The following is a 27,034-nucleotide window of genomic DNA, read 5'->3' as shown; positions in this document are numbered from 1 at the left end:
CTGACCAGCCTACACCGCGACCACCTTGGGTGTAAGTAAATAATCTTTTCAATCAACCATTACGCCTCCGTGACTGATTCTAGCTCGAGCGTACCATACCGCGCCGCGGTTTTCTCCGGCCCCGCGTGCCCGGGCTGCTGGCCACAGCCTGTGTGCACAAAGACGGGCCCGGCCCGCACACCTGGATTTTTTATTTTGTCCACAGCACGCTGTTTCTGCTGCTCCCTCTTTTCTATCTCCTGTTGTTGTCATGAGGTTTCAAAGTACTGAGATCTCGACCACAGTAAAGGTGATCCCCCTAGCCATGGTTATTCAGTCAAGAAGAAATACAGAATACTGTAGTAGACAGCCTATGTTTAGGGAACCTTTTCATGTGGGTTGAACAGAGAGGATCCTGAAAAGGACTATGGATCACAGTTACAGCTGCCAAATCACACTCCTGTTTCAACCAAGTGCTAGATGAACCTTCTACATAACTGCTACCTTCATGCCAGTTCATGACTAGGAGCTTCCAGACCACACAATCCTGCTCCCGTCAACCTTAGCTGGTTGCCAAATGACCTGAGGAATGTGCTGGCATGGAAGATGCCTGCATGTGACTTCTTTTATTGTGCAAAAGGAGCTGCACATCAGCTTCCACACAGCTCTTGACAGAACGGGAACTTGATCCAATGGCCAGAAGACCAAGACAACTGCTGCCACCTTCATCTGCCTTCACAGCCGTTAAAATTCTAACATCTTCTTCTGCTTGCTCTGCCACTGAGGACTTGCAGACCCATAGCTGGGGACTGGACAGGGTTATTATAGTGGCAACCTGTACTTGCCATGTCACAGAACCATCAAATGATATATATGGCTTTTCAGGAGGGAAACCATCACCATCTGCTCTCCTCACCACATCCTGGTGGTGCTGCCACTGCTTGGTCCATGACTGCTTATTTGTCAGAGTTACCCCTACTTATTTCACAGCTATCCTTCCCTGAAGGTCATTTCATTATCTGCCGCCTGTGAATGCACTGAGTAGCAGTACACCTCTGCCCCACAGAGTTTATATGTATCCCTTTATGAAATCATGCTAAATTTTGCCATTGCTACAAACTTGGGAAAGTGCTGTAAGAAGGCACATGTTGGAAAAGTCTTTGTAGTGCTGTTAGACTACTTCTGAACACTCAAGTCAGGTAGGTTTGTGAGTGCTTCTTTGGCTTTCTGAGCAGTATTTTTTAGTTATTCAAAACAGTGAGTGAACCAGTGAGGGCAAGTGAGTAACAGTGAGGGAACAGTGAGTAAACCAATTCAAGCTTTATCTTTAAATGAAGACAAGGTGAGCATAGGCTGAACAAGAAAGGGATTTTTTGTTTGTTTGTTTTTAATGAATTACATAATGCTGACAGCAAAACAAAGCCCTGTTCCTGAACTACAGACCCCATGGAGTTTTTCCTCTTCACAGATATTATGGTAATGCATGAACACTGGTTTTTCCAGGTGAAAAATGTTACCATATTCTCAGTACTTTTACGCAAATTCTATATTGGTGTATGTGTTCAAGGTACAGGGAAACAGAGAACCAAACCAGAGTCTCTAGTGCAACACGTACTTGGGCTCACTGTTTTCATTTAAGATTTCTGGCTTCCCTAGTTCAAATCAAGCAGAAGGCAGGGTATAACTGCACCTTATAGACTAAATCAATGAGAAATGCATAAGCTTTTGTGAGCCACAGCTCACATTTTCAAATCCTATGACAGGATATGCAGAAAGCAAGCTACATCTCTCTGTTCAAATCAAATATGGTTTTAGGTTTGCAGACTTCAATATTCTGCAAGGAGAGAAGGCTTGAAACCCTGTTGAGCCTAATAATTAAATAGCACATTAGATATTCTAAGGAGCACCTTATCTATGGATATCTTTTTAAGCCTCTAATAGAAATACTGCTTAAATATCACAATGACGGGATCTGCCTCTATTTAATAATTTTGTATTTTATTCTTAGGAGTGTCCAATTTGACACACCACACTTGTCAACCGAACATGCTGCTCCCTACTTAAATATAGTTTGATGGAACTTGAGATATAGGTTCATCAGCAGGTGTCATTCCATTTTCAAATTGGCATGAGTTGCTAAACATTTTCTTATTAAATTTTATTATACCCTATCAGTCAGGCTGGCCTGCCCACTCTGGTGCTGTATGATAGCTTCTTCCCGCTGTTCAAAAATTGAAATACAGCACACTAAAGATATGTTATTACCACTGAACCAAGTATCAGATGATACTGAAATTATTTACGTGTGGCATTTTCTTAATATTACCTATATCATATAAAAACTGCTGAGGCAAGAAGTTTGACAGATGATATACTTTCAGGTTTTAGTAAAGCTTCTTGTCAGTGTTTTGAGCAATTATTTTGTTAAATAATAATAAAGGAATCATGATGTGCTGATGCTTAAGCTGAGTTACCATGTAATCATACAACAGCAAATCTCCCCCTATCTAATGTGTAAAATGGAAGCATAGTAAGTCTCAAATAAGACTGAAGGCTTTTGGGGCCAGAAACTTAGTCCTGTGCCAGATGAAACTCAACAGAGACTTGAAAACTGCTGAAATAAAATAGTTATGGGACTGTTTTGTATATCTAGGAAAGACCCAAATCTGATATGTTTTAAGTATTTAAATAGTCCCTCTGCTTTACATTTTTTTCACACAGACTATCAGGTGCTAATGTATACCATTTGGATCTTGTTGGCAGAGGCTGGGGATGTTGGCCTTGATCCATCAAAGCACTAAAACAGTAGATTAAACACAAATAGTCGAGTAAAGACAACACTACTAACTACTCAAAAACACACCTTACTTAGCTATGTGATTGGGTAACAATGAGAGTGAAGTAATTTTTCAACATGTTCAAGAGTTACTAGCTTGGAAACATTTTTTTTTAAAAGGTATCATCAGTTCAACCACAGGACATACAGCCTCTCTAAACTCATGCCCCCTCCCCACAACTATAACATTTCGAATTGTGTTTCTGGATTACACATTCTCCCTGTAGATGAGAAAACTCTCCTACAGCTGCCCCTCAGCTCTTTTATACTCTTAGAAGGTTATAACAAATTACATCCTATGTAGGCCACCCAACATTTGATACTGTAGAACCCAATACTGAAACATTTGTGTACATCCTTAACTTGACAAACAAACAAACAAACAAAATCGCACAAGTCAGCAACTAATTACATGTGTAAAGTTAAACATGTGGATAAGACTTTCCAGGATTATCCAGCCTCTCCAATTTCAAAACACATGCAATTGAAATAGTGTTTTAGATAGCATTAAGATTATCCTGTCAAGACTGGATACATTTCTGCATTCAACTAGGTTTCTGACTTCTCAACTTCCCTGCAATGACAAAGTATGCACCATTACATAACTGTAATTAAACATTACGGGCAAGATCTTTCAAAATTGGCTTGTGTCCTTTGACATCTATGATAAAATGTCTATCAGCTTTAATGGGAGCAGGAGCACGTAAACACCAAACATATTTGAAAATCCTACTGTATAATGTTGGTAACAGTTTTTAGTTACAGTCCCTCTGTTCTTTTGACAAGTAAATATTAATATTTAAAAAAAACAGGCAAGTATTAGGTATATATGATACTGAATGTCAGATGGTCTTAAGATGGTTATCCTTTAAAGATTATAACAACAAATCAAAGGCCAGTCTCTGTAAGAGCCAACTACAGCAAGCCTTGTTCTCCTGGGCCCAATAGCCTCTCTATCTTCTTACTAGCAGGCAAAGCTAAATAAGGTACCAGTTCAGCCCCATCATGTATAACAACTAATTTCACACCAACAAACACAGTGAAGGACGACAATCTAGCTGAGCTCAGCTCAGGTATTAGTTCTAGATGACACTTACATTTAACTAATTCAGAGCCCCGCTGCTTTTACTCAATGCAGCTCAGACACAAAAACCAGGGTATATCCTACTGCTACATCTCCCTTGCCCTGAAGAAAGCAGGTTGTTTATGCAGCAAACATCAATTATGTGTGAGAGTGTTACATATCCCCACCCTCCAAGCTCAATACACAGAGAGGGTAAGGGGTCTCTCAGCTAAACCATTCTAGCTGTTTAGCTCAAGCTGTTACTTCTGAAGTTCCCAGTTCAATCCATTGTGTGTATAGGCAAACATGGTGGCCATCACACAGCCACATGACTCCCAATCCAAAAAGGTTTATGATCCAGAACAAATCAATTGCTATACCCAGCAGTCTTTCATTAATGACATCAGAAGTACTGGACTTGCTCTGTACATCTCTAAATCCACTATTTGGCAATTTTCACTTATAAGGGAAACTAGACAAGCTATACTACTTGAGAAGCTGTCAGTAATATGAAGCTTCTTAAGGCCATCATCCATAGGAAAGAGAAAAAGTGTTAGTATGCTGAAAGGCCAGCCCAAATATATGCCTGGGGTAAAGGCGAAAAAAATACCCCCTTTCCAGGGAACCTAGCTCGGAAGACAGAATTGTTTTATTTCAAAGTCCAGTACCAATCTGATCTCTCTGCAACTACCCTCCCCACTGGTGTCACTTAAGATTCAATGTAGCTATAAATTTAGTGCAATCAACACAGCCCCAGTGGGTGCAGAGAAAGGATCAGAATTCTATTACAGATCTTAAATCAGATGATTAAAAGGGGCAATGGCAGAAAAAGCCATTTAGGAGGTATCTTCAATTGTTCTTTAGCAGCTCTACACCACAACCCCATACAGCAATTTTACCTCTTACAGCCTCTTACACACAGCCAGCCCTCTGAGGATTACTTGGCCGAATTAAAAGCAAAAGCATGCAAAGGTATCAACTAATGCGAGGGGGTGCAAAATACAGCACAAGGGCTGGATGTGGCCCGTCAGGTCATTTTATCCGGCCCGCAGGGCCCTAAAAAAATTTAGAAAATTAATATTTATCTGCCCTGGGCTGCCTGTCATGCGGCCCTCGATGGCTTGCCAAAACTCAGTAAGCGGCACTCTGCCCAAAATAATTGCCTGCCCCTAAACTAATGCACCCCTTCCATATTCAACAACCGGGTCTAGACAGTAGGTCAGTTAAGCATTTTTGACATTACAAAATACCTCTCTCCTGTAATAATGAGAAAATATAAACCAAAGTGTAAGAAAAACAAACCATTCTCTCTGATGTGCCAGAATGAAGCAAAACATATGGCCAACTATACTCAAGTACACAGTTACAGCACAAAGGGAAAAGTAGCCAATAAAACTGTCTTTAAACAGTGAATAAATTAAAATGCTGCCGCAATAAAACTGTCTTTAAACAGTGAATAAATAAAATGCTGCTCCTGCCAAGACATTCAGTTACAAAACATTACAATTACCAAATGCAAGGAAATGGAATTCCCTAGTAAAAAACCAGAAGGCTTCCTTTCAAACACTGCTTTCCATGTAAACAGCACAAAGAAAGGGCTAGTTGCCAATTCTGCTTTAAAACAAAAGAATGTCATCTTCTTTCTGTTGCATTACTGCTTTTAAAACGCCATAGAGTAGTGACTATAAAAATAAGGCCTCCACCAAAGCTTCTCTCTTGCTATGCTTTTTCTGTAATCTTTCTTGTTTATCATGAATAATCTTACCTTAAGCATTGCTAACCACAGTTTACTTATGTTTTTATCTTAGGAAGTCCATCCTTCGTGTATCAGTGAATCCTTACATACCAAAATCAAATGTCAGATGGTCATGTATTGGGCAGACTTCTTCATTGTCACTGCACATCTACAATATCTGATACACTCCCCACTGTTCAACTCTTCGCCTCCCCAACCCTCCCACAAGCATATCAGATGTGTGACAATTTTAGCCCCTGAGAAAGAGATTGGGAAGGCAACTTCCCTACTCAGTTGATATCAGGATCACCTCCAAATGGCTGTCCAGGGATGACTGAAAGAGTATTACAGGCAGCTGGCCTACTGTTGATTGAGTGAACTGTCACCACAACATGCTTAATTACCCTTGCCCTATTGCTTCGGATCTTCTGTCCAGATCCCCAGTCGAGACACCGACTCATACCTCTTCATTAATAGGCTTAAAGGAAAAACAATTTGACATCTGCTCCAAAAACTAATTCCAAAAAACTTCTAGGGAGTATGCTTGCAAGAGTCAATAGTCTAATTACATTTACTGTGCAGACAGTTCTCTGCATTTGTTCTTCTATTGTCCATTCTGAAAACCATACTGTACTTCAGAGATTTAAACAGTATTGTTTGAGATCATCAATAGAGGGATAGTTTTCATATAATTCCACTATAATTCTAATGAAATAATGTTGGGGGAAAACATATTCCCTATTTTTGAGTGATATACAGGATGCATTAAAGTGCATTTTATGTAAAATCAGTTCTACTATCTTCCCTACATATTTATTCCTTTATCCCTTCCTAAAAATACATTAGTAAACGTGCAGAAAAACTTTTCAAATTGTGATTTTTTAAAATCATGAAATACTACATAAAAAACATGGATTTTTCTTATTTAATCGCTTAAAGAATTTCTATTCACCACCTCGCTTCAACTGCTACTATAGACAGTAACTGACCAGAAAGGCATCCACGTACTCCATTCCCCCCCCACAGTATTTCAGCATGAACACTATCCAAACTTGCATCCAAGGTTCATAAATCATAAGAAAGTGTACAGAATACAGAGAGATATATTATCAAAAGAGTTGACTTGAAACTGTGTGACCACAAGTCAAATCTGAGCATTCCTTCGATACTTTAAGCCTCTAATCTAAAACAATCAGATTTGAAAGGTCCCTGCAATTTTACAGATTTAGGTAAAAATCCCTGCAGAAACCCTAATTTGTGTGCATTGTTCCTGACATTTGACAATGACACCATACAAACTACCCATTCTCCAAGAGATCAATCATAGCTAGATAGGAAGTCATTTACTGTTTCCCATAACAGATTGCCAGACCAATTTCAGTACACGAGAATTACAGTAACCTCCAGCATGAAAAGGAGTTAGATATTCAATTAGATGAAGGGATTGTTCTTTTGCTCTGTGGCTTGAAGTAGGGGGGTGGCTTGCTGCTAGTAGGCATGAGGCATCTGTGTAATACAGCTTTTTTATAACTATATTACCACACACACATTAAAAGGAGCAGGAAAAAGGAAGACACTTATAGTTCTTACACAACACTTGTCCCAGAAAGAAGTAAAGAACCCTACATGCGTGACAGTATTTTTGCATTTACCTGTTAACCTAAACCCTTGTACCACAAAAATCTTATGCTAAGCATAAAACAGGTCTTCTTCAAATAACTACTGATTGGGACAGTGAGTGAGAAAGAGGAAATGCATGGATGCCCGGAGCCCCACTGCACCACTGAATCAGATATATGCACCATTCCAATCAAAGCAATTGCCCAGAGAAGTCAGTTTTGTGCTCATTAAAACGTTTCAGAATAAGCAGATGCTGACTTTCCAGTTAAAGATCTAATGAGGGATAAAGTTCAATTCTAAATGGCATGAGAGTGAGCATGAGCATACATTTTTCTACCACAGGTTTTCAAACCTCATCATTTTACACAGAGAAGGTACAATAAAACTGGAATTTAGCTTGCCACACTCAGTGTTCCTCTTTCCAAGTTACTAAATAGTGGAACAAAAGTGAGCACATAAAACAAGAAGAGAAACAGAGGAGAAAAACAAACAATTGAGGTTAAAAAGTAGTTAGGTTTGAAGTTACCAGCTCCTCCCTTCACGTTAAAATTCTAATTATACTGAAATGGTTCACACACCCAGACTGGTTATCAGAGTAGAATATATCCAGCACATACTTAGCAGCTGAATCACAGTGTCTGAACAGCAAGCTGTAATCTCTTTGGAAATTTGGTTTCTTCCCTCCAATTTTCTTTCATAAAGTCCAGATCAAGGGAAAGCATATTTGAAATTGCAGCCAGGCCTGAACAAACAAAGAATAAAAGCATATGCATTTCCTTTACAGCCGATTGCCTTCAGTTTTGCTATTAGCTCCCTTTTCTCATGCCATTAACCAATGGCATTTTATTGATTTTATTCTAGAAACTTTGATAGATAATGAGATTTATTGCATCTCCCTTTTAAATATAATGTTTATTCCATAATTCTTTTGTGCATTTTCTTTTACAAGTAAGCAAACAGATTAAAGCTGTTCCAGGGTGTGATAAACTTTTCTAACAGCATCTGCTGGACGTTTGCACATCTTTTCCAAAAAGCCTAGTATATCCCTCCCTCTAGGCATTTAACCGCCACTGACAGGGAGATTAGGAGTTCCTAATCCACTTCCAAACTATAAATCTCACTCTAACAAATTGCCGATCCTCCCAACTCCTTTATTATTCATCTTTTAGCAATAAAGTGAGATGAATATAATACTCTGCCTTTTACATGGTACTCTGTCAACATTACTCAGTCTTCACAACACCCTTTGTGAAACAAGTATCAGATCAAGTACAGCCAGGGCACTGTAAAATTTGTCATACCAATTCAGATCACTGAGACTTTGAGTGCCATATCCTCTCTCCTGGCAGCGATACTCCAAATGAAAGGCAAACTTTCCCTCCCTATGCTGCCATAGGCTCTTGTGCAAAGCTGAACTAGGGAAAAGGAACGCTGCAGGTCTCTATAGCAATCACTTTACACGGTGAAGCATGATAACCTCTATTTTAGCATGCATAACTCTTAATTCTGTTGCTGGTTATTAAATTATCCAACCCCTTAAGAATCAAGCACTAGCATTTAACTGTGCGACCTCCAGAAGCCAGTATGCCCTGACATTTCCTACTAGAGCATATGCCATGATTTAAATGAAAAAGATGCTTGGGTAAACAATTATCTCCAATACCAGTATAAAAATCTCACCAAGAGTCTGAAGAAAGCAGTGAACCACGCTCCAGTAAAGTCTTCATGGTAATCTACTGCCCACTGGATTCATCATAGATTACTTGGCACAGATATTAAAATTTAACCTTCATAGTTTCATAGTAGTTAGGGGTCAGAAGAGACCTGAATAGATCACCTAGTCTAACCCCCCCGCCACTGGTTAGAGCACACGCTGGGATCACACGACCCCAGACAGGTGTTCATCCAACCTCTTTTTGAATTTACCCAAGGTAGGAGCAAGGACCACTTCCCTAGAAAGTTGGTTCCAGATCCTAGCCGCCCTGACAGTGAAATAGTGCCTCCTAATCTCTAACCTGAACCTATTCTCCAGCAGCTTCTGGCTATTGTTCCTCATCACCCCAGGTGCTGCTGGGGGGAATAGGACCCTTCCTATTTGTTGCTGATCTCCCCTAACGAGTTTGTAGGCAGCCACCAAATGCCCCCTCAGCCTCCTCTTGCTGAGGTTGAACAGGTTCAGGTCCCTCAGCCTCTACTCATAGGGCCTGCCCTGTTGCCCTCCAACCAAGCGGGTGGCCCTCCTCTGAACCCTCTCAAGGCAGGCCACATCCTTCTTAAAAAATGCGATGCCCAGAACTGGACACAGTACTCCAATTGAGGCTGGACCAATGCTGCGTAGAGGGGGAGTATCACCTCTCTGGACCGGGTTGAGATGCATCTTTGGATGCACGACAAGGTGCGGTTGGCTTTGCTGGCTGTGGTCTGGCATTGGCGGCTCATGTTCATCTTGGAGTCAATAATGACTCCAAGATCCCTTTCCGCCTCTGTGCTCTCAAGGGGGGAGCTCCCCAGCTTGTATGTACGCTGTGGATTCCTTCTCCCAAGGTGCAGCACCCTGCATTTATCTACAATGAAGCCCATCCTATTACCATCCGCCCACTTCTGTAGTCTAAGTCTAATTGCAGCCTCTCTCTCCCTTTGGGTGTGCCTACCTCTCCCCACATCTTGGTGTCATCGGTAAACTTGGACGTGTTTTCCACCCCCTTGTCCAAGTCACTGATGAAGATGTTGAACAGTGTAGGCCCCAGGACCAAGCCCTGGGGGACCCCACTGTTCACATCCTGCCAGGTCGAGTATGACCCATCCACCACCACTCTCTGGGTGTGCCCCATCAGCCAATTTTTGACCCATCCAACTGTGCAGGCATCAGTGCCACAGTCACTCAGTTTATTAATGAGAATGGGGTGAGAGACAGTGTCAAAGGCCTTCTTAAAGTCCGGAAAGACTACGTCCACGGCGACACCATCATCCAGGGATTTAGTTACCTGGTCATAAAAGGCCATCAGGTTGGTCTGGTAGGACCTGCCTTTGATGAACCCATGTTGATTTCACCTGGGCATGATCTCCCCTGCTGGCCCCTCACAGATGTGCTCCTTGATAATTTTTTCAAGGATTTTCCCTAAGACTGATGTGAGGCTTATGGGCCTATAGTTTCCTGGGACCTTAACATAGTAAAATTATGTTCTCCTTTAATTTCATCATTTATTCACAGAATATATACAAAATCTGCTTTTAACTGCTGTTGGTATATTAAAAAAATGTTTTGGCCAGTATCCGATATTGGTTATTTGGCACTAAATCTAGAATTACTCCATTTTCTACAGATTTATATTAGTGTAAACCCAAGATCAGATTTTGGGTTGCTTTTACCTTTTGAGATGTTTCTAATCACACCTGAATAGAAGAGTAAGCATTTCTTTTTGAATAATGGGGCTAAGCCAGGATAATGGTATAAAAGCCAAAGTGTATAGAAGAGCTCTCTGATGCCTAACTGTTCAGGAATATTGTTCCAAAACCTACTGCTGCTTATTTGCTTGAAAGCCCAGCAACTCACCTCTACCTGTCACATGTTGCCAAGGCAATTGATCAGGCCATTACTCTGAGAGTTAAACAGGTACTGTCTGCAAACAAATACATGCCTTCTTTTGAAAGAAATGACGATCTATGGCTTACAGTTGCAAAGCCAAATGAAAATGCTATTTCAAAAAAAAAAAAAAAAAAAGCCAGCCAGGAAATTGAACAGAAACTCTCATTTTATGGACTAATGGCAAGAACCTCACACCTTCAAGAATTTCATAGCTGCAGGAGTAGTTTAGAATCTACCCCCTGCTAACAAAACCCAAAATATCACAAAAATGTCAAGGTAATTTCCCAAATATGTACCACCTATTATAAACTGATGCAACATTGTTTTTCTGGGCCTGCAGGCAAGCTAAACTAAGCTACAAACAGCCTGAAATGAGGTATTTAAGTCCTCCCATCCCACGCATACAAAATGTGCTAACTGCTAACCAATCATAACAATTTAAATGTCAACCTTCTGCTGGTTGATCATTTCAGCTGAAATATCTAGATATTATGCTTATCCATTATCACTGAACACTATATATGCCAGAGCATGGTAGCTGAGGTAAGAAAGCACAAGTCCAAACACCTCCACAATGGTCATCTCGATGCCTACATGCATGGGAGACAGATTTGTTACATTCTGGGACTCAAACATCTCATCTGCCTATAGACACCACGGGGTGCTTGTACACATGACACCATTAACATGTACACATGATGAAAATGTCACCTTGTGTGGCTTAATGGTGTCACAGTGTACACATGCAAGACTTTTGGGGTTTAAAATGACTTTGCATTGTTGTAAACTAAACTACACCCAAATGTAGTCTAGTTTACAACTTTGCAAATTGCAACGATACAACTATCAGCTCCCCCCTGGCTGTGGAAGAGGCAGGCAGGCTCCTCAGAAAAAAAGAATCAGGCCCCTTGCCGCTTCTGCTTTCAGCAGGTGCCTGCTAGCAGCCCACCCGGGCAACCCCAGCAGGCACCATCACCACGGAGGGAAGGACCAGGGTCCCCTGCAGCTCAGGTGCTTCCTGGCCATGGGTAGGCCCTGGCTCCAACCAGAAAAACAAAAACAAACAAACAGGATGGACCCCTCACCATAATGTGATGGAAAAATTGAAACAGTTTAGGTCCTCAGGGTTTTATTCTATGCCTCACCATTTCAATTTAGAGGGCATAGAATAAAACCTTAGGGATTAAATGACCATCACGTGTACAAATGCCCCAAAATATCAACTACTTTCTAAATTATTGCCTTATCTCCTTCACCCTCATTATCCTCAAATCTTCTAAGGAGTGGTATACTGTATATTGTTGTGACAAGGAAGGCTAGGTGAGCTGCATTCTAGGCTATAATTTCAGTGGGGAGCATTTTGTGGGGTTCAGTGTGGACAGGCTTTTCTGTAAATAATGCTTGTAAATAGTTCTCCATGAAGGATATCTACATACCCTTTTCACCTCAGGGATTGACGGAAGTCTGGGCCTGGTGGATTTGATTTAAATCAAATAGATTTAATTCATGATTTTGATCACTGGTCAGGAAGCCTCAATTTAATCATGTTTCGAGGGCGTTGGTTGTGTTGGCCTGAGGACATAAGCAGACAAGGTTCTTTGCGTAAATATTTGGAAAAATTGTTCTTTGTAAGCATTCGGGTACAAAGAAGAAAGACATTTGTAGCTTCTTCTTGTTTGATATCCCTTATTCATTCAACTTATTGAAACTTTGCACTTTTAGAGAAGGGTAAGGGCTTGACTCTGTATATACAAACTTGGAGAGAGACAATAGGGTGGATGGGTAAGTAATCAGATCTGTTATCACTCATCTCCATATACTGCTGTCAACAAGGATGTTATCTCTAGAGACACAAATCCGTGGTTTGAGAACTGAAACTAAGCATCACAGAGATGCTTAATGGGATCTTCTAGACTGAGCACTGTATCCCATTGGGTAGAGTGGTCTTCTTTAGTCTGTACTACTCTATAGAGGAGCCTCTGGGAACCCCATAAGACTGAGCCCCTAATATAATCCATGGCCTGTTGTGACCTATTTATAAAACTTTTCTAAAAAGGTTACATGAATATACCATCTCAAATATTATGTAATTATAAAAGTTATAATCCCTATTCCATGATGATATCTTTGAGCTTTAACTTATCTTAAATTAAAAGCATTTTAACAAAAAAAGATCAAATCAAAGTAGTCTGATTTAAATTAAAAAAAACTGATATTTCTATTTAAATAAAAAACATTGATTATTATCCACCCTGGAGACTACCCCCTCCCTCCCCCCCAGGTTGTTTCCTCATGACGGTGTTTCATTGTACTGGGTGAGTATTGTCACCAGGTTGTGGTGTTACAAGTCTGGCTCGCCGAGTCTGCAGCAGACCCGGAAGTGGACCAGAAGCACCTCTGGTCCACTTCTGGGTCCACTGAGGAGCACACAGGGGGGCCCCCCTGTGCTCCTCCAGCTCAGCAACTGGTGCCTCCTGGGTCGGGGGGGGGGCACCAGGGATCCCCCTGCAGCCGATTGCTGAGTCAGGGGAATGCGGGGGGGCCCCTCTGCATGCTCCACAGAAGACCCAGAAGTGGACCGGAAGTACTTCCAGTTCACTTCTGAGTTTGCCACCAAGTACATGGAGCCCCCCGCTCCCCCCCGCACTCCTGTAGGACGCTCCATGCACCCCAGCATCACAAGCAAGATTCAAAAAGAATTTAGATATGTAAATGGATAAGAAAATATGCAGAGTTAGGTAGTTAATACTAACAAAATATTTGGAAAGGATATGAAACCTCATTATGCATCCCCAAATGTGATGGATGGAACTGAGACTCAGACTGGTAGGCCTGGTATCTTACATCCTTCCACTGCAGGGTTAGAGTATACCTTTCTATGGAGCATTCGGAGTGCTCATACACATACATTAAGGCTGCTCCAACACATTGTAATTACAATGCGTTGGAGCAGACTCGATTAATCTAGTCTGCTGGAGCATGGCAATTACCGTGCTCCAGCAGAATCCAGGATCATGTGCATCAGCGTCCCCACACTGAAAAGTGGTGGCAGGGGCACTTTAACTAAAGCTCATTGAAAGAGCTTTAGTTAAAAACACCCCTGCCACCATTTTTCAGCTCAGGGATCCTAACACACACAATGTTCTGTGCGCTTTAATTAGAGTGGCTCTTGGAGCACCCCCCTCCCCAAACACACCTTCCGGAGCATGTATATAAATGCCCTTGGTGTTGCTATCACAGACAGGATACCACATTAGAGACAACACAAGTCTGATCCAGTCTGGCAAGCCCTATGCTCCTACTTGGCAAAATGCCTAAATGCAATGAAAGTCTGCATTATAAGTAAGATGTGCAGTGAAAGATAGAAAAGAGAAGGAAAAATACATGGGACTAATTATTCTTAGGTAACAAAGATAATAAAAAATAATTATCATTTCAACTGAATCAATTTGGCTTCCCAGGAAATCTTCATTTATCATTATCATCAGCTAATCAGGTTTCTGCTTCTATAAGGTCAAAGAAATTGACTTTTAAACAAAGGCCAAAGCAATTCTTTTTATGCACAAATCCCAGTTCCCATTCCTCAAATTGCAGTAGGTATTGTTCTATAAAACTTAACTCCAGCTAAAACAAACAAAAAAAAATGTCTGACAAGTAATTTCTAGAAGGTTTGGACATTTATTGTAGATAAAGCCTGAATTACCCAAAATTAGCTTGACCCTTTTTTTTTTTCATTGATCTCTCTTCTTCTGACTCCATCTGGTTGGGTTTTTTTCTTTTTTCCTCCTGTCTTCTTTCCTTTCCAACCTTACCTTAGACTCTTTAGCTTCCAATAGGACTTTGGAATTGGCAATCACCAAAGTAGAGACTAAAAACAACTTTAGGAAGCAGTAATGCATGAAGCACTTAAATTGTTTAACTGGCTTCCCCAGGGAAGGATCCAGAGGGGTTCAGTATCTTTGGAATTGGACCACACCACAAGAGCTTCTTTAAGCTCTAAAAGGAATTGACAATCCCACTCTCCTTCTCTTCTTCTCCCCCTGCTGCTGCGGCTCCCAAGGGCTGTCTGCCAGCATCAATGGAGGAGACTAGGAGCTAGGGGTGCAGTGTGGGTTGTGCTCCTGTATCATTCTTTGGGAAATCCTGGGTCTGTCCCTGGCCTTCCCAAGACCCAGGGCATGCGTAAGGACTGTGCTTAACAAAACCATGTTAAATATAACAATCAGTAAGGAATTAGATCCGTCAGAGGGGCAGGGAAATTACCAGAAGTGACAGCACTGGTTCAGTAACCCTGATATAAAGTATCAATGGGAGTCTGTCCTAAGGGGTGTGCATCAGTAACTGGGAGAACATCTGTTCACTAGGGCACCCCAAGGGAAGACAAGGTCTAACAGTAACAAACTGCTGGGATACTGTTTTAGACTAGACATAAGGAAAAACTTCTTTACCCTCCGAGTCTCCAGAGTCTGGGACAGACTCCCCCCAGAAGTGGTGCAAGCACCTACTCTAGATACCTTTAAGAAATGCTTCAATGCTTATCTTGCTGGGGTTATCTGACCCCAACTCACTTCCTGCCTCTTGGGCAGGGGGCTGGACCAGATGATCTCACAAGACCCCTTCCAGCCCTAATGTCTATGAATTCTATGAAATCTTCTGAACATGTACAGAAGTGTTTGGTTAAGTTGACATGGGAATGACTCTAATGGTGGTAATGATAATTTTATCAGAGTACCAGTTTCTCAGCTGGCACAAATCAATGCATAGTGAATGAAGCTATACTCATTTTTATCCGTTAAGGATCTGACCTTGGGAAAATTCCTTTGTCCTCTATCTGAAGTCTTTGATCTAACAAGAAAGTCTGGTTAGTCAATAAGAGAGCCAGACCCGTAACACCACCAAGGTAACTTTCCATCTAAAACTCCATAGTGCCAAGCTTCAGCACAAATGCCACAAATGGCATGGGCAGCCTCTGTTTGTGGGACATGGCAGACTGGAGGTCAGGCAAGCAGCACATAAGCAGATAGGGCATGAAGCAAAAAGCAGAGCAGCAGACTGGGAAGGGTAAGGGGATTAAAGTGGTATTCCAGACAGGCAGGGGCTACTTTGTGGCACACCTGCCAAAAAGGTTGGTTATTGCTGCCATAGCGTGTCTACTGCCTTAACCTGGACACAGTTCTTAGACAGAGAAAGATGGATCCATTTTTGTTTCTGATTATCACTGTTCCCTCTTTGTTTCTTAACATGCATGCCTTTTTTCCTTGTCCTTGATTTCAGCCTGTCAGATAAATACTTACTACATGTTTTTAGCCCTGGCATCATCTTTTATCACGTACTTTGATATTTCTGCACTCTGGGTATGGAGCCATGTGCCCAATTATTCAGACAGACAGCTATTTGCCAGAAACCTTTCCTAATTTTGCCTGTATGACAGTGTGCCAGTGTTCCTTTTTCTGGGTGAACTGCAATCTTTATGGTCCCCACACAAGCCAAGTCTCTCTCAGCTCTCTGACTTTAACATTATTTCAGTGAGTGCATCACTGGAAGAAAGGAAGTCTTGCTCACAGGGATGCAGCATTTCTTACTACCAAACCTCTTCTGGGTTCCTTGACATGTGGCTTCCTATGGTTTCTTAACAGCCTGCCTGTCTCTTTCCACATCCTGTCCTTTACGTTTATATGAGTCCTCTGGGGACTCGATCCAGTCCCTATATCTACTCAGTCTCTGCTGGAGTCTTCCCAGCATCAGCCTGTCCTTAACCCCCTTTATGATCCTTCTAAAGAGCTTTCATTATTCCTGGCCTTCCCTTCAGCCTACTTCATTTTAGTGCCATTTCTTTGCATTCCATCCTATTCCACAGCTCTCTTACAGTGCCTGCATCCTTCTTCTCCTGCAGGAGCTCCAATCCTCTCCATTTCTGGGGCCCTTCCTTTGTATCCCTGTAAGAGTGGGGATTTCCTAATCCTTGCTGTTCCTCTTAAAAGGATACTTCCCTACCTTCTTTGTAATGGAGAACCTGTTGTAGCCTGCTTGGTCTTAGGCAAATCACTTCACTTATTTAAGCCTCAATAATAAAGGGAAAAGACAAATTTGTAAGCCTGTTTAGATCCTTAGGTGAAAAGCAGTATATAACAATTATTAACACTATTTTTTAAAAATTAAAACAAACAGTAGTAACAGGTAGTGCACTTGCATTTAAAGCTACTTTGAGACTCTACATTGAACCACTAGGAAACAAAACATGTTTTTATGCAGCAGCCAGCAAAATTAAGAGTGAATCTTAAGTAGCAAGTCTAGCTTTCAGAAGAAGCTGAAATAATAGTATAGCTTTCAGGAGAAAACAAGAAATAAAACTGCATGTTGCAAAAGAGATCTAGTTTTTTAAAAGTACATTAGGTAGAATCCTCAAGGCAAGAACTACAGAGTGGGGAAAACTGTCAAAGAGGGCTAATTTTAAGGGCTATCACCTTTGACAATGGCTTTTTAAACAGGAAAAAATGAGGTTTAGATTAATGCGTTTTGCTCCCCTAAGCCTGGTGGTTCTCAGTGTTCTGACCAATATTCAGAACCTTTGCCTTTTTCAGTCATAAAAAAATTAATTAATATTTGTAAAGTGCTTTTAGAAAGGTCAAGCATTAGGTAAGTGCTAGGTGTTATTGCTTCTTGAAAAACACAAGAAGGAATTTTAAATTAGTTGAGAAGCGCATGCTATTTAGTTTTAATAAAGCATTAACACATTCTTACAGTAGATACTCATTCTTAAGTTTTAGCCCATCTTTTTTTTTTTTTTTTATTTGCATCACAGCTACAGAGACAAATTCAAACAGGTGAAAAGAAATTTTACAGTGTAACACCTGTCAAGTTTCACTCTGTGGAGAACTTGTAGCTCTTGATGGAGAAAAAAAAATGAAATGTCTACTCAAGTATACACTTGCATTTTGAAGGGGGAAAACAAACACCGTAACTGTCCTGAATTACAAAACTTATTTACATTCCAAATGTGAGACTCTCAGTATATATAAGTCAGCGAGGGGCCAGCAGGGGAGATTAAGCTTAGGGGCAACCAACATGGGTTCATTAGAGGCAGGTCCTGTCAGACCAACCTGGTGGCCTTCTATGACCAGGTCACAAAATCCTTGGACGCAGGTGTCGCGGTGGACATAGTCTTTCTGGACTTCAGGAAGGCCTTTTACACTGTCTCTCACCCCATTCTCATTAAAAAAAACTAGGAGACTCTGGTGTCGATACCTACGCAGTCAGATGGGTCACTAAGTAGCCGGAGGGCTGCACCCAAAGAGTGGTGGTGGATGGGTCTTATTCAACCTGGAGGGATGTGGGCAGTGAGGTCTCCCAGGGCTCAGTCCTTGGGTCCGCACTGTTCAACATCTTCATCAGCGACTTGGACGAGGGGGTAAAAAGCACTCTGTTCAAATTCGCAGATGACACTAAGATGTGGGGCGAAGCAGGCATGCTAGAAGGGAGGAGTAGGCTGCAATCAGACCTGGACAGGTTACAGGGGTGGGTGGATGAGAACAGGATGGGTTTCAACACTGACGAGTGCAAGGTGCTGCACCTGCGGAGGAAGAACCAGCAGCACACCTACAGGCTGAGGAAGTGCAGTGGCAGAAAAGGATCTTGGAGTCATTATTGATGCCAAAATGAACATGGGCCGACAGTGTGGGGACAAGTCAGGAAGGCCAACTGTACCTTCTCATGCATCCACAGATGCATCTCAAGCAGGTCCAAGAAGGTGATCCTCCCCCTCTATGCAACACTGGTCAGCCCGCAGTTGGAGTACTTCATCCAGTTCTGGGCGCTGCACTTCAGGAGGGATGTGGACAACATGGAGAGGGTCCAGACAAGGGGCACCCACATGATCAGGGGTCAGCAGGGCAGGCCCTATGAGGAGAGGCTACAGGATCTGAACCTGCTCAGCCTCCACAAAAGAAGGCTGAAGGGGGATCTAGTGGCCATTTACAGAATAGTCAGGGGGGTCCAGCAGGCATTTGGAGAGTCCCTGTTCCCCTGAGCACTACCAGGAGTGACAAGAAATAACGGTCACAAGCTGGCAGAGGGTAGATTCAGACTAGACATCAGGAGGCACTACTTCAGTCAGGGCAGCTAGGATCTGGAACCAACTTCCAAGAGAAGTGGTGCTGGCTCCTACCCTAGGGGTCTTTAAAAGGAGGCTGGATGAATACCTTGCCGGGGTCGTTTGATCCCAGTGCTCTTTCCTGCCATGGCAGGGGACCAGACTAGATGATCTGCTCAGGTCCCTTCCGACCCTACCTACTATGAAATTATGTATATTTTAGACGCATTATACAAAGACAGAAGTAAATAGATTCCTCCCTTCATTTATTCATTGTTATCCCTTGTTTGAAATATTCCATTTAATTCAAATTCAATATCTTTTTAGTGAAATTTTATCTGTATAGGCTCATCCTAAATAGATACAACTGTGAAATTAAAAGGGGAGGAAGTGTATTTATTCAACTGATATGCTGCCCTTCCCAACAGTCTCAGGGCAGCTTACAATAAGAAAATAGAATACCTTATAAAACAGGAGAACAAAACTTACAAGAGACAACATCCCTCCCCCAAAAAAGCCAAATATCTTAGCTTAGCCTTGGTTGCTAACTGCCTGCCCAAATAGGAAGGTCTTAACACACTTCTGAAAGATTTCTGGGCTCAGGCTCTGGTGGGCTTAAAGAGGGAGAGAGTTAAGGAGGACTTCTGAGAACAACCTCCCATGCATTTTAGTTTGATTGTGAGTCAATGGAAAACGATCAGGTACATTGCGTGTACGCACATGTCAAGGAGTTAGCTCTTTCTGCACTTGTAGAAGACATATCTACCCAATCTTCATAACCTCTTAGTGCTATTCCGGAAACGTATGTCTGCCTTTCTACAATTTCCTAAACATCCCACAGAATATTTTGCTACAGCTGAACACTAACCCTAGTGCACTGCAGCAGCCAATGTAAACCATTCTAGGAATCCAGCTGAAATTCCCAAAGGAACTGGCTTACAGCTGATGAAGCAAAAATAGGGTAACTCCTTAGGCAGGAAAACCTTCAGAGTGAAACATCCCTAGTCAGAGTTGTTTAGGATTAGCTCCTTGTTAGCAACCAACATTTCAACTGAAGTTCATCATGCTGACAGTTCCCCTCTTAGTCTATGCCTAGGATAGCCCTTATATACACCTTTATTATATGTACAATGCACCCAAAAGAACAATGCATTTAATTTCTGTATGACTACTTCATGTCTGTGTCTATTAACTTTGGTTTAATTCTTGTAAAATTTCCTTTACATCATTTCATTTGATTAGTATTAATCATAATTTTTAACTAAGGCAGTTTCTGAGGGACTCCAAGTAATTTTTAAGCCTGAAAGTCATTAAAAATTTGAGCTTTTCACTGTTACCAGATATGTATTTCAAGTGGATTTTTACTAATATTTTGAAGAGCAAGAAACCTCAGACATGGAAACCACATGAAAGAAATGGCTTCAATCCAAAAGGAAATAATGCATCATCCTAAACTATAGCTTAGTAGTTTAATTATATCTTACATAATTATATCTTACTATGCTACTTTATGATATTGTGGTATAAAATCAAATCACAGACTCACACAAAACCTATATTAAAAAAGCATTAAGCCTGTATAAAACACAATGAAAGCCAGAAGTTCATAGTTGACTGAGAAACATACCATATGTCCTTCATTAACTTAGTACAGTATAACACATCACCTTGACAATCTTCTTAGCACGCCCTATTATGGCAATGTCATGGACAACATTTGGCATGTCTCAGTTAATCATGAACCAAGGCATGGTATGTCTCAGTTAACCTCCTCATTCTCTTTGCTTTTGAAACAATTAAGTTCTTTTAACAAGACTGTCACACCTGGAGCTTCCTTCAGGGTGTTTTTTTTTTTTTTAAACAAGGAGCACAATACCACACACAAATCATAAATCCCACCAAAACTATTTTACTGGTATATCTCATCACAATGGGTACCTCAAAAGTCCTGTTAAAACTAGTTCTAGAATAGGTCGGCTCATATAGAAGTCTGAGCCAAATCTAGCTTTGTTTTCCAGAGATCATATTTGTTATTGAGGTATACCAATAATAGGAGTCTGAGGTAACTGTAATGCAGGACTATACTCCAATAAATTTCATCTATTTAAGGTGTCATCCCAGCCATACATAACAATTATTGGAAATTCCAAATTTGATAGGTAACTGAAGCCAATGAATTGTTAAGATGGAAGGTGTTAATTGCTCTAATCAATCATACATCTCATTAAAAGCACACTAACCTTCTTTCATTCAAGCTACAAGAAGGAATAAATGAATGGCTCCTTATGATGTAGCAATAGCTGAAGATAAAAATAAGTCCCACCCAAGGCATAAGGCTAAGCAGAATTCAACTTGTGAGTCGGAGGGATTTCCCTGGGACTGATGGTAAATGCAAGGGCTACAGGACTGACCATCTCCATCTGTGCGCATTTGAACATGTAACAGGTAGAAAGTCACCAGAATGCAAAAGTTGTTGTGAGCAGAGATCTGGGAAGTTGCAAAGGGACAGTACTTGTTTTACAAAGGTAGATAGTTTCATAGTTTCATAGTTTCAGGGTCAGAAGGGACCTAATAGATCTTCTAGCCCGACCCCCCGCCAGGGCGGGAGAACAACCCAAAAACACAAACAAAACCACTCACCCTAAAAACAAAAACGGGACTCAAATGAGTCCAGCCAGGTAAGTATCCAGCCTCTTCTTAAAGATCCCCAGGGTAGGGGCCAGCACCACCTCCCTTGGAAGTTGGTTCCAGCTCCTAGCCGCCCTGACTGTGAAGTAGTTTTTTCGGATGTCCAATCTGTACCTCCTCTCCATCAACTTGTGCCCATTATTCCTTGTTATGCCAGCAGGGGCTAGGGGAAACAGCGTCTCCCCCAAACCCTTCTGGTTCCCCCTAGTGAGTTTATAGACGGTCACCAGGTCCCCCCTCAGCCTTCTCTTGTGGAGGCTGAATAGGTTCAAGTCCCGCAGTCTCTCACTGTAGGGTCTGCCCTGTTGTCCCCGGATCATGCGGGTGGCCCTCCTCTGGACCCTCTCCATGTTGTCCACATCCCTCCTGAAATGGGGCGCACAGAACTGGACACAATACTCCAGCTGCGGCCTGACCAGCGTCGCATAGAGGGGGAGGATCACCTCCCTGGCTCTACTCGAGATGCACCTGTGGATGCACGACAAGGTCCGGTTAGCCCTGCCAACCATGACCTCGCATTGTCGGCCCATGTTCATCTTGGAGTCAATAATGACACCAAGATCCCTTTCCGCCTCCGTGCTCTCAAGTAGGGAGCTCCCCATCTTATAAGTGTGCTGCTGGTTCCTACTACCCAAGTGCAGCACCCTGCACTTGTCCGTATTGAAACGCATCCTGTTCCTGTCTGCCCACCCCTGTAACCTATCCAGATCCTTCTGCAATCTCTCTCTCCCTGCTAGCGTGCTCACCTCCCCCCAAATTTTGGTGTCATCAGCGAATTTAAACAGGTTGCTCTCCACCCCAACATCAAGATCGCTGATGAAGACATTGAACAGCGCAGGGCCCAGGACCGAGCCCTGAGGGACTCCACTACCCACCTCCCCCCAAGTCGAATATGATCCATCCACCACCACCCTCTGAGTGCGACCCTTCAGCCAATCTGCAATCCATCTGACCGTGTAGGCATCTATGCCACAGTCGCCTAGTTTACTAATTAGGATGGGGTGAGAGACGGTGTCAAAGGCCTTGCTGAAGTCCAGAAAGACTACATCCACCGCGACACCTGCATCCATGGCCTTTGTGACCTGATCATAAAAGGCAATCAGGTTGGTCTGACATGATCTCCCCCTAATAAATCCATGCTGATTGCCCCTGAGCATCATCTCGGATGCCGGCCCATCACAAATGTGCTCCTTGATGATCTTCTCAAAGAGCTTCCCCAGGATTGAGGTAAGACTGACGGGCCTATAATTGCCCGGGTCCTCCCTTTTCCCTTTTTTGAAGATGGGGACCACATTAGCTACCTTCCAATCGTCTGGCACCTGGCCCAAGCACCACGATCGCTCGTAGAGCCGTGCCAGGGGCCCTGCAATAACCCCAGCCAGCTCCCTCAGCACCCTGGGGTGGAGAGCATCCGGACCCGCTGACTTGAACGCGTCCAGCCCCTCCAGAAGCTCTCTAACCCGGTCCTCCCCAACCTGAGGTCTGAAGTCGATCCCCTCGCGTCCGGCTTCTATCACAGCAGGGAAGTCCCGGTCCCTGCACAAGAAAACGGAGGTGAAGAATTGGTTAAAGAGGTCCGCTTTATCCTCTGACGCAACCACCAGATTGCCCCGCATATCCTGCAGGGGCCCCACATTACCCGGCGCCTTCTTCATCCTCCCAATATATTTGAAAAAGGACTTTTTGTTATCCTTAATCCTGGACGCTAATCCGAGCTCTATCTCCGCCTTGGCCTTCCTAACAGCCCGCCTGCAGGCCCGAGCAGAGGAGGTATACTCCTCTTTGGAGATTACACCCCCCTTCCACCGGGCGTACGCCACCTTTTTGGCAAGCAGGCATTCCCGGACACCCTTGGTGAGCCAGGGGGGCTTTTGGACACTCCTGCCCGCCTTGCTTCTTGTCGGGATGGACACCCCTTGGGCCCCGAGTATCGTTTCCTTAAGGAATGACCACTCCTCTTGGACGCTGAGTTCCTCTGCCCTCAAGGACCCCAGTTCCTCTCCCACTAATCTCCTCATCTCACTGAAGTTGGCCCTCCTGAAGTCTAGGGCCACCACCTTGCTGCGGGCCCTTGACACTCTACGCTGGATGGTGAATACAGATACAGATACAGATACAGATACAGATACAGATTTCTGTCTGAGCAAGGACACTCTCTGCTGTTTGTTCCCACTGTATTTTTTTTTTTTTTTAAACAAAACAGAATTTAAGTGCATCCTTTGTAAATTAACAGCAACACCAAATAAATATTTAACTTTATCATCAAATTCTCTTTCTAAAGAAAAACAACCAGCAAGGTTTGGAATACTAGCTAGCAGGCCTGTGCGAAGCAGAAAGTATTAGCTTCGGATTCTGATTTGGAGGGAAAGTGATTCAATTCGGTGATTCGAATCACGGTCCCGATTCGATTCGGCCAAATCCGAATCCAAAGATATTCTGCACCAAATCTTATTCAGCTAGATTATACAGGCAGGCAGTGCCAGCGGGAGCAGCTGGGGGAGCAGCCAGATGAGCCCTGGCTTGAGCTGGCAGCCCCAGGGGAAAACGCAGACTTCCCGCCTGCCATGGTAAGGCAGGCCCTGCTGGCAGCCCTGGGAGAAACGGTAGGGACTGGGGGGAAGCCCCTGTTCATTCCCCCAGCCTCCAATCATTCCCAATTATTCCCCCCAGCCCCTACAGCTTCTCCTAGTGCTGCCAGCACTGCCTGCCTTGCCCCAGCAGGGGGCAACTGAGGGAACAGTCCGATGAGTCGCAGCTTGAGCTGGCAGCCCCTGGAGAACATGCGGGAGCTGGGGGGAATGCTTAGGAGCTGGGGAATCAAACCGGGAACTGGGGGGAGAAGCCCCTGTTCATTCCCCCAGCCCCTGATAATTTCTCCCAGTGGGGGGGGCAGGGGAGAGGAAAACCAGCTTAAATAGAACAATTTATCTTCAGATTCCAAGTTGGAAGAAACAGAAAAAGTGGATTGCATGAATAGTGAAAAAGTACATTAGAAGAAAACCATGTTTAAGTGTTAGGAAGTTAGCTTTTAAGGGAAAAAAGAAAAAAAACAAAAATATTATGATGACTGATGACTCTGACAGTATCCCTTCAATATCTTGGCTATTTTGTAGCATTCAAAGGCAGCAGTCTAGATAAAGGACACATGCTTGCCAGTTATATTCATTGTTTGTTTGGTTGGTTATCCCTAATCAGAGAAAAGGAAGTGTGACTGGACAGATAATGTTAGATATTTATAAATGGATTTTATTGCTGTTTAAGATTCTTCTCAAAAGAAAAAAAGAGAGAGAACCCCCAAAGCAAAGAAGTCCACCCAATTTTTAACAGAATTTTGGATAAATTAACCAATATGCTAAGCTCAGCCCTGTAATTCATAGTTTAAAACCAGAAGGAATGTTAATCTGAAAACACATGCCATAGAACTTGGCCAAGTGATTCCCATATTAAGCCTACACTGGTCTGGTTTAGACTGGTCCTAGCATAGCTCCCAGACAAATATCCAATCTTGATATAAAGACTTCAAGTGATAGAGAATCCATCCTAAACCTGAATAGGTTTTACACCTTTTTTCTACTTTAAATTTCTCTACGTTCAGCTCCTATCCATTGGATCCTGATATTAAAGGGCCTTCTACATCTCATCAACATTTAGGTATTTTAAATTTTTTTTTTTTTAATCTACATATATTTTCTTTAATTTTTCATTGTAAGGCAGGTTTCTCGGACCTTGGATCTTTCCTACAGCTCTTTTCTGAAACTTTTCAGATTTATACCCTTTTTTTTTCCTACCCAAAGGTCTCGACACCAGAACAGGACATTGTATTTTAGCAATAGTCTCACTAATGGCAAAAATGAAGCCTCAATAACACCTCAAGTTCTACGCAGCATTTCCCACTAGACAACTGCAGATCACATCTGGCCTCTTAGCCACTGCATTGCACAGACAGCTCATTGTTGGAATGGTTATCCACCCCAATCTCTAACCCATTTTCCAAGTCACTACTTTTCAAAATGCCTGGTTCATGTATCTGTGAGCTTACATACAGCAGTATTAAAATGTATATTGTTCAACTGAACTCAGTTTACAACACAGTCAAGATCACTCTGTGGAACTGACTAGTCTTTACTGTTCCTCATGCTACCATTTTTTGTGTCATCAGGAAACTGAAAGCTTAAGAACCTGAATGTTCTTTAAAAAAAGTGCTAAACTATAATGAACCACAATGTTGTTGACACAATAATCTGATAAAGGGCAGGACTATGACCTGTCCTTGTGCTGTGCATGGAAATAAAAAAGCACAAGACATTGCAGTTCTCACACCGTGGCTGGGAGAACAACTACTATTCTCCCACCTGCCCAAGCAGTCATGCAGACAATGGCAAAGCTGTCCTCAATTATCCTTCCTCCTGCTCTTCTAAATTTGCCAGCCAGGAGAACTGAGCCTGCAGAGAAAAGGAAGTAACTGACTACTGGTATAATCAAGAGTAGATTACTTTCATCCCCTGAGGAAACTGGGGATGAAATACAGAAAGAAGTGTTGCTTTAATAATTAGGGAACAAAACAGTAGGTTCAGAATCAAGACCTCATGCAAACATGTGACTAAGGAAACAAGCAGTACACAGCAGTTTAATAAATGTTGATAACATTTTTAAACTAAATAATAGTCAGTTTTAGCAAACATTGTCAATTACATCATTATCAAGAGTCATAGATGATCATTACTGTTATTTAGATTATACTGTAGGTTTCTGTTTTGTTTTTACAAACTCACCACAACAGCACATACAAACAAAGAGTTTGTCATTGACTTCAAGGAAGCTAAAATTTTATCCAAGGTCCTTTGGAAAACAAGATTGACAGACCAGTATTTTCAAACTTGAGTTCACAGAGCTATGCATATCAACCTATATTTACACTCATACCTGCAACAGGATCTTCAGAAATGCTGAATTCATACTCTGGAAAAAAAAAAAAAAAAAAAAAATCAAGCCCCCACCCCTGTCTCCTTTGGGACCCTGAGCTTGGAAATGTTCTTTCGCTCATAAACAAAAATGAGTCTGAGAGGATCAAAGACAGTTCTCAAACACACAGGAGTACATCTGGAAATTACAATAAACTTGGGCACGGATATTCAATTGGAATGGCAGCATTTAGCAAATACGCCCAGAAATAGGACAATCAGAATTGTTTCAAAAGTAAAGCTAAACATTATAGGAAGAGCTAGCTAGAAAGCTGGCCCAAATTACCCTGGCTCTCATTCCAAAATGTCAACCCTTCACCTTGTAAGGTTAAACATTATCAGTTTCAAGATGTAATGGAAATTATTTTTGCCCTGGCCAAGAAATACCACATAGGACTATAGAAGTCTCACTACAAATTTTTCTTACAAATACACCAAAAATGTATGTCTACAAAGCCAGAAATTTAACATCTTTAA

At 42.2% G+C, this 27,034-nt stretch overlaps 1 protein-coding gene across 3 annotated transcripts in view; it reads right to left on the bottom strand.

Moving 5' to 3' along the window:
- CCSER1 (coiled-coil serine rich protein 1) overlaps positions 1–27,034 on the bottom strand; it is a 331,818-nt gene that overhangs the window by 285,519 nt on the left and 19,265 nt on the right. The window contains exon 2 of one of the 3 annotated variants that reach the window (XM_025197302.1): positions 12,256–12,391. The exons of the other annotated variants lie outside the window; for them this stretch is intronic. The gene's annotated coding sequence lies outside the window, so the exon portion shown is untranslated. The remainder of the gene's footprint in view (positions 1–12,255; positions 12,392–27,034) is intronic. 3 annotated transcript variants of the gene reach the window in all.

Source organism: Alligator sinensis, unplaced genomic scaffold (genome assembly GCF_000455745.1).
Source record: "Alligator sinensis unplaced genomic scaffold, ASM45574v1 scaffold125_1, whole genome shotgun sequence".
NCBI lineage: Eukaryota > Metazoa > Chordata > Crocodylia > Alligatoridae > Alligator > Alligator sinensis.
Note: the sequence above shows the minus strand (reverse complement) of the source record. Positions and strands in the feature narration are given on the sequence as shown.